This window comes from Budorcas taxicolor, chromosome 8 (assembly GCF_023091745.1).
Source record: "Budorcas taxicolor isolate Tak-1 chromosome 8, Takin1.1, whole genome shotgun sequence".
NCBI lineage: Eukaryota > Metazoa > Chordata > Mammalia > Artiodactyla > Bovidae > Budorcas > Budorcas taxicolor.
The window spans coordinates 60,959,630-60,968,366 of record NC_068917.1 but is presented as its reverse complement, the minus strand read 5'-3'; positions in this window follow the sequence as shown (position 1 = coordinate 60,968,366).

Here is an 8,737-nt window from a genome sequence, read left to right as displayed (position 1 = left end):
CCAAAATTTGTCTTTCCAGTGCACTTCTTGCACCATTATTGAAAGTCAGGTTGGGCTTGCATTTAAAACCTTCTTTAGGTTGTTAAGATTTAGGCAGAAAAAAAATCTTTTGAACAAGGAATTGTTTACTTTGGAAACTAAACTTCCAGCATCTAGTATAGATATAAATTTTAAAATAAACAATCATTTTGGCTTCAGAAAATCACCCAGAAAAATACATTACTCCAAGAATGGAAACCTTGAATGGTCAAAAAAAAAAAAAAAAAAAAAAGACTATGGAAATAGTAAATCAGTTTCTACTAAGATTCTGAAGCAACTAGCTTTTATTTTAAATGACTTGCTCCTCTCTGCTCCCCACCAGGTCCGGCTAGCCTCTGTGTAAGTGAAAAAGTTCTCTAACAAATGGCAAGATTTGAGAAGCAAAGCAAAGGCTTGTGGCACAAAGGTCTAGTTTCCGGAATCTGCAGTAATAATGGCTGCACTTCTGGCATTGGTTGGTCTTCCCTTTGCATAGAAAAGTAGAGTCACCCTCTCCCAGATCCTGTATCCCCTATCCAGTCCCCCTAACAGTGACTTTCCAGTCTCTACTTTATATGACAGCTCGTTCCATGTCTGCACAACTCAAACTGACACCATACTAAAAAGCATATCATCAAGCCAGGAGCACTCATTAACAACTTAGCCTTCAGAGATTTATTCAAATTAATTGATACATATACGTGGTAGTTCATGAGGAATTGGAGTTCAGAGGTAAGTTTGGTGAGAAGAAAAGAAAAGAAAGCTCTGAAGAATGGACAAGTGTCATGAGGGCAGCTGGGTGCTGAGAGAAGCAGCTTGTGCATCATGAAAAGAGCACTGGTCTCGATGGTCAAAAAGGCCTGGGTTCTTGCTCCTCCTCCAACATCCTCATATGTTGGGCAATGTTTCAAACACTATACATAGTGATCCATTTAATCCTCTCAACAATGTCAGGAAAAAAGAACTATCAACATTATTACCTTTACAGTTGGGAAAACAGAGGTACAGAACAGTTTAATTGCCCAAGGTCCCACAGTTTGTAAGGGGTGAAGCTGGAATTTGAGCATAGGTAGCCTGCCTGGGAGAGGCCAATCCTCAACAAATTATGTCAGCTTTAAGATATTCCATAATGTGAGCAACTTAACCTTTAACCCCAAGTGTCTGGGAAATTAGAAATAAAAATTCTTATATCAAGTTGTGTTGTGAGAATTTAATGTGAATATGCACAGCAATCATTAAAAACTAATTTCCTCATTGAAAGAATGAGGTATTAATATCTGCAGAAAAGGGAGAAAAGAGGGCATGAAAAGAGAACTTCACCTGCCTCACATTTTGGTTAGCATGTTTCTGGGTTTCCCACCAATGTCCCATGTGTCCCCATCCTGCTAGGCTATGCTCCACATCAGTCACTCCTCCAGCCCTGCCTGAAGATTAATGAATAGCTGTTTGAATAAGACCACAAAGCACTTTCATCTCTAGCACAACAGAAAGAAGCAATCAAGTGGAGAATATTAATAACAAGCCAAATCCTCATCTTCTGGAACTGCAATGGAAAATCTGGGTTATTTGTTTCAATATGTTTTCATTCTCACGACTTGAGCAAAATTCCTTAGCGCTCACTGGGTAAGAATTCAGCCTGCTAAGAATTACTTCCATTTACCAGAAACTGCCTTTTTCTCTTCACTTTACATTTCCCAAAGCAAGACAATGTTTTGATGTTGTCACATCAACAAATATGTATTCACTGCCCACAAAGGCTCTGGAGGAAGCTGCAGCAGGACCAGCAGAAGCTACAAGCAATGAGAATCAGAAGTGAGTTCTACTTTTGGTTCTCGCTCTCTTCTGAGTAAGCCTTCACTTAACCCTTCCATGTTTCTTGACCTTCCTTTGTAAACTGTGATCATCTCTAGTGTTCCCCTTCGAGCTGTAACTCACTTAGGTCCTAGTCACATGGCACGCTAGGGCTGTTGTAACAAACTATCGCAAAGTGGGTGGCTTAACCAACAGAAACTTATTGGCTCATAGTTTTAGAGGCTAGAAGTCCAAGATCAAGATGTCAGCAAGGTTCGTTCCTTTTGAGGGCTGTAAGAAAAAACTATGCCTCTTTCCCAGCTTCTGGCAAATATTGAAATCTCTGGCATTCCTTGGCTTGTAGAAACATTTCCCTGATTGGAACCTTCATCTCCACATGATGTGTTCCCTATGTGTGTGTCTGTGTCCAAATATTCCTCTTTTTATAAGGACACTGGTCATAACAGATTAGGAGCCCACTTTACTCCAATGCAAGTTCACCTTTATCTAATTATATCTACAATGACTCTATTTCCAAACAAGGTCCCATTTTGAGGTAGTAGGGATAAAGACTTAAAGATATGAATATGGGGAGAACACAATTCAACTCGTAACAATTACCCTTACATATTTTCTTCATATAAGTTATTCCACTTTGATTTAAAAAAATTTTTTTTGCCTTTTGTCTATGTAAAAAAATGGTAAATTTTAAGTCTCCATTAAGGTACCAAGATATGATAGATATTAGATATCAACATGAAGTATGAGGAAGATTACCAAAAGAAACTTTAAAATAAGAGACTAAAAATAGATTAGATCAGTACTTCCCAAACTTGAATATGCACATAAATCACCTAGAGATCTTGTTAAAATGTGATTCAGCAGGTCTGGAGAGAGCACAAGATTCTGCATTTTTAATAAGCTCCCAGTAATACCAATATTGCTGGTCCAAAAACCACATTTTTAGTAGAAACGGATAAGATGGTAGATTTATAAAAATGAAATTTAAAAAATGAAAGAATGGAGACAGGGGGTTTGTCAGGAGGATTATTTTACTGAGAGCTGAACCATGTTTATTCCTTCTCATTGACTCTCATAAGGAAGAGATATATATGTGAGGGAATGCTGCTTCCCAAACCCAAGTCTAATACAAGAGATTTCAACTGAAGCTCTTGGAGTCTGCTACGTGACCCTTAGATTTTGAATGGCAAATGAGCTGAGTCTCAGAGTGACTGTCATCTGAGAAACCTAACAGGTTAAAGACTGACTGCTGGCTGCTCTGTTAGCAGCAGTAACTATGTTATGATCAGTCCAAACTCCCAGAGTTTGTCAGAAAAAAAATTGCATGAGAAATGGGCCACAGACAGAAAAGAAGCGGTTTTACAACAGTATCAGTCAAGTAAGGGATTTCCTGATACCCTTTCCTCTCTTCTATCTCCATGCTCCAACGTTGGAAAAATAAGAACAGCAATTAACTTATGGGTAGAAGGGAAGGTCAACAACAAAAAGAGAGGAAGCCAACAATACTTTTTCTCAGTAGGTAGGTTTTCATCGGGCCTTCCCTGATAGCTCAGTGGGTAAAGAATCCACCGGCAATGCAGGAGACCCCAGTTCGATTCCTGGGTCAGAAAGATCCGCTGGAGAGGGGACAGGCTACCTACTCCAGTATTCTTGGGCTTCCCTTATGGCTCAGCTGGTAAAGAATCTGCGTGCAATGAGGGACACCTGGGTTCAATCCCTGGGTTGGGAAGATCCCCTAGAAAAGAGAAAGGCTACCCACTGTAGTATTCTGGCCTGGAGAATTCCATGGACTGTATAGTCCATGGGGTAGCAAAGAGTCAGACACAACTGAGCAACTGTCACTTTCAGGTTTTCATCTAGGGAACATAGAGAAGATGTAAGTTGGGATTGCGGTCTCAGCTTCCAATGACTAAAATATTTTATAACCTAAGAGTAACAAGAAAGGTCATAGGATTACCAAGGTGTTCATGAAGAAGTCAGGGAAAGGATGACTTCCTCTAAGTAGGTTTAAAAAGCAGCAGACAAAATAAAGATGATTTTAGGAATACACTCCATGACACCTACAAGTTCATTTTGCTGACAAAAACTATATCTCCTTGGCAAGAGGTAAGCCCTGTTAGAGCAGAATTCTTAGACTATCTTATTCACTTTGCTGTTTACTTGGATGCTGTATTTGCATGTGCAGGCTCTGCACAATGGCATGACATCCAAGAAGATGTGATTCAATTCACAGACATAGATTTGCAGGTTTACTTTTGCTGCTCCAATACTTTGGCCACCCGGTGCAGAGTCGACTCATTAGAAAAGACTCTGACGGTGGGAAAGATTGAAGACAAAAGAAGAGGGCAGCAGAGGAGGAGATGGCTAGATAGCAACTCCGACTCAATGGACATGAATCTGAAAAGACTCTGGGACATAGTGAAGCACAGGGAAGCCTGGCATGCTGCAGTCCATAGAGTCGCAAATAGTCGGACATAACTTAGGGACTGAACACACTAAATGTATCCTGCGAAGGCAATATGTTTCAATAAAATCAGGATATCATGATAACTTTCCATAAGAAAAATCTTTTGAGGAAGCTAATTCTCACACATACACACACAAAAACTTTCCAGAATGACACCCCTGATATCTAGGGCCTTGAAGATTACCTGACATATAGCAGACATTCATTGAATATTTGCTAGTGAATGAATCAGAATTTCCTATTAACCCTATGAATCTATATTGAAGTAATGACTAATATTTTAAAGGAAAGTCCAAGAATTGTTATCTATTTCTAATTTCTACAATTAGAAAATTTGCAAAATGGCTAGCTCCAGAATTAACCTACAGTTGTCCCTTGGCACCCATGGGGGATTGGTTTTAGGACCCCCTGCAGACACTAAAATCTGCATATGCTCAAATTCCTTATATAAAATGGTGTAGTATTGTCATATAATCTACACACATCCTTCTGTATACTTTAAATCATCTCTAGATTATTTATAATACTTAGTACAATGTAAATGCTATGTAAATACTTGCTGGTATGTGGCAAATTCAAGTTTTGCTTTCTGGAATTTTCTGGATTTTTTAATACTTCTGATCTTCAATTGGTTGAATCTGCAGATGCAGAACCTACAGATAAGAAGGGCCAAATGTATAGAAATAAATAGTCTGCACTTACTACAACCAGATAGAATATATAAAAGAGCCTATTTACAATTATAACCAAAAATGAAATATCTAAGGATAAACAACAAAATATGAACAATCTACATAAAGAAAACTTCACAATACGACTAAAAAGACTTGAAAAAATGGAGAAAAAGATTATATAGAAAACAATAGGTCTTATTCTTGAGCACATCTGAGACCTGGGAAACCCTATAATTGGGAGAAGGTAAGAGATGGTTAACAAAAGAACAAATGAAGTGTTTTATTTCCATCAGTGTGTCCTTATTTTAAATGTGTGCTGGACTGATCTGGGGGATTATCAGTACTATTAACCTTTTCTCATTCTTCAGATGACCACTTGTCTAGAAGCACTCAAGAGTTACATACATATGGCTCCTTGACAAAGTCTTGAGCATCCCAAAGACAATAGTCAAAGAGAACTCATAAATCTAAAACGGCACAGCTAGTACTCCCCAAGAGTCCCCACTTTCCCTGTCTTTCCTACCTATCACACTCATGAATAACACATTCATGTACATAGCAAGAAAAGACTGCCCTGGGACACTACCCAAAGGAACTCTAGAACCTTCACTTGTTCTTCCCAGTACAAAGTATTCTTGTCCCCTAAAAAGTTACTTCACTGGTACTTTTTCAGGTCCCAGCTCAAGTATCATTTCCTCAGAGAATATATCCTTAACTACCCCCATCTAATGCCCTACACTCCATTCCCATCACTTTTGATTGCTCTACTTTCTATTTATACTTTCTTAAAAAGAAAACCTCTTTAAGGTTACCTTCATAAGTCTTATTCCTCTAAAATCGTCATATTTGTTTATTTACTATCTGTCTTCCCAGGAGAATGATAGCAGGATATTATATTCCCACAATCTAGAATTTGAATTTTCTAATCCCCTTAAACCTTTTAATCCCCTTATTTTGGGGAGCTCCAAAATCACTGCAGATGGTGACTGCAGCCATGAAATTAAAAGACACTTGCTCCTTGGAAGAAAAGTCATAACCAAACTAGACAGCATATTAAAAAGCAGAGACAATACTTTGCCAAAAATATCCATCTAGTCAAAGCTAAGGTTTTTCCAGTAGTCATGTATGAATGTGAGAGTTGGACTATAATGAAAGTTGAGCGCTGAAGAATTGATACTTTTGAACTGTGGTGTTGGAGAAGACTCTTGAGAGTCTCTTGGACTGCAAAGAGATCCAATCAGTCAATCCTAATGGAAATCAGTCCTGAATATTCACTGGAAGGACAGATGCTGAATCTGAAACTCCAATACTTTGGCCAACTGATGCGAAGAGCTGACTCATTGGAAAAGACCCTGATGCTGGGAAAGATTGAAGACGGGAGGAGAAGGGGATGACAGAGGATGAGATGGTTGGATGGCATCACTGACTAAATGGATGTGAGTTTGAGTAAGCCCCAGGAGTTGGTGATGGACGAGGAAGCCTGGCGTGCTGCAATCCATGGCGTCGCAAAGAGTTGGACATGAGTGAGTGACTGAACTGAACTGAACTGAATCCCCTTAAGGGCTATCATGGCTGTTACTTCTTCTGGTACCTCTGTTTCATTGGGTTAGCCCTCAGCTTACTTAATATTTTTTGAACATCTAATATATATTTTGCACCATTCCTGGTGCTTGGGATACAGCAGAGAAAAAGGAATCTCTGCCCACATGCAGTTATATTTTGGTGGAAAGAGGTGATGATAAACAAATAAATAAATAAATAAATACTATGTCAGGTATATAAAGGGCTTCCCTGGTGGCTCAGCTGGTAACAAATCTGTCTGCAATGCAGGGGACCTGGGTTTGAACCCTGGGTTGGGAAGATCCCGTGGAGAAGAGAAAGGCTACCTACTCCAGTATTCTGGCCTGGAGAATTCCATGGACTGTATTGTCCATGGGGTCGCAAAGAGTCGGACACAACTGAGAGATTTTCACTTCATTTCACTTCAGCTATATAAGTGCTATGGGGAAAATATAGAGAAAAATAAGTGATTAGAAAGTGATAGGGTGGTGAGCATGAATATTTGATGGGGGATCAAGGAATATCTTTCTGAGGAGGTGACCTGAAGAATTATGGAAGCAAACCACACAGCTAACTGGAGAAGAGTGTCCCAAACAAAGAGAATATCACATCCAAAGCTTTGAGGAGGAACAAGTTCAGTGTGTTCAAGAACAAGAAAGTGAGCATGGTAGGCAAAGAGTGAATGAGGCAGGAACACTGAGAATAAATGAGGTAGAAGGTAGCTGGCAACCAGATCATATGGGACTCTGTATACCATGAAAGGACTTGGGCTTTCATTCTTAGTGGGATGATGAACCATTTGAAGAGTTCTGATTTTGTCAAAGTAAGCCAAGGCTTTGTTGTTGTTCTGTTTAATTGCTAAGTCATGTCTACTGTGTGGTAAAAGACTATGGTTTGATGAGAGTGAGGGTTGGGGTGAGAAAGAAAAGAAGGAGGCCAGATGGGGTCTATTGCCATAGCCCCCAGTTTAAAAAATGGTGTCAGCTTGGAGCAGATGGCAGGAGGAAAAGTACTGGGGGATATACTATGAACAAAGAGTGGAAGGGATTTACTAAAGAATTTAATATGAGATAGGAAGGCAAATGTCAAGGTCCTAATTTCAGCTTTATCCACTAACCTGTCTACTTTAAGTTTCCCCAGTGAGTTCCTAATCACATCTCTCTAGAAAATTACTAATCTGATCTTCCTTCACAAGGCAGGTCTGAGTTCTCACCAGATAATCCCTCCATGACCATGTCAGGTCAGTTCAGTCGCTCAATCATGTCCAGCTCTTTGCAACCCCAGAAACTGCAGCATGCTAGGCTTCCCTGTTCATCACCAACTCCCAGAGCCTGCTCAAATTCATGTCCAATTAGTCAATGATGCCATCCAACCAACTCATCCTCTGTCATCCCCTTCTCCTCTTGCCTTCAATCTTTCCCAGCATCAGGGTCTTTTCCAATGTCAGTTCTTTGCATCAGGTGGCCAAAATATTGGAGTTTCAGAATCAGTATCAGTCCTTCCAATGAATACTCAGGACTGATTTCCATTAGGATGGACTGGTTGGATCTCCTTGCAGTCAAAGAAATTCTCAAGAGTCTTCTCTAACAGGATAATTCAAAATCATCACTTCTTCAGCATTCAGCTTTCTTTATAGTCCAACTCTCACATCCGTACATGACTACTGGAAAAACCATAGCCTTGACTAGATGGACTTTTGTTGGCAAAGTAATGTCTCTGCTTTTTATTTTGCTGTCTAAGTTGGTCATAGCTTTTCTTCCAAGGAGTGAGTCTTTTAATTTCATGGCTGCATCACCATCTGCAGTGATTTGGGAGCCCCCAAAAATAAAGTCTGACACTGTTTCCACTGTTTCCCCATCTACTTGCCCTGAAGTGATGGGATCAGCTGCCATGATCTTAGTTTTCTGAATGTTGAGTTTTAAGCCAGCTTTTTCACTCTCTTCTTTCACATTCATCAAGAGGTTCTTTAGTTCTTCTTCACTTTCTGCAACAAGGATGGTGTCATCTGCATATCATAAGTTATTGATATTTCTCCCTGAAATCTTTATTCCAGCTTGTGTTTCATCTAGGCTGGCATTTCACATGATGTACTCTGACATCCTGGAATGTGAAGTCAAGTGGGCCTTAGCATCACTAGGAACAAAACTAGTGGAGGTGATGGAATTCCAGTTGAGCGCTTTCAAATCCTGAAAGATGATGCTGTGAA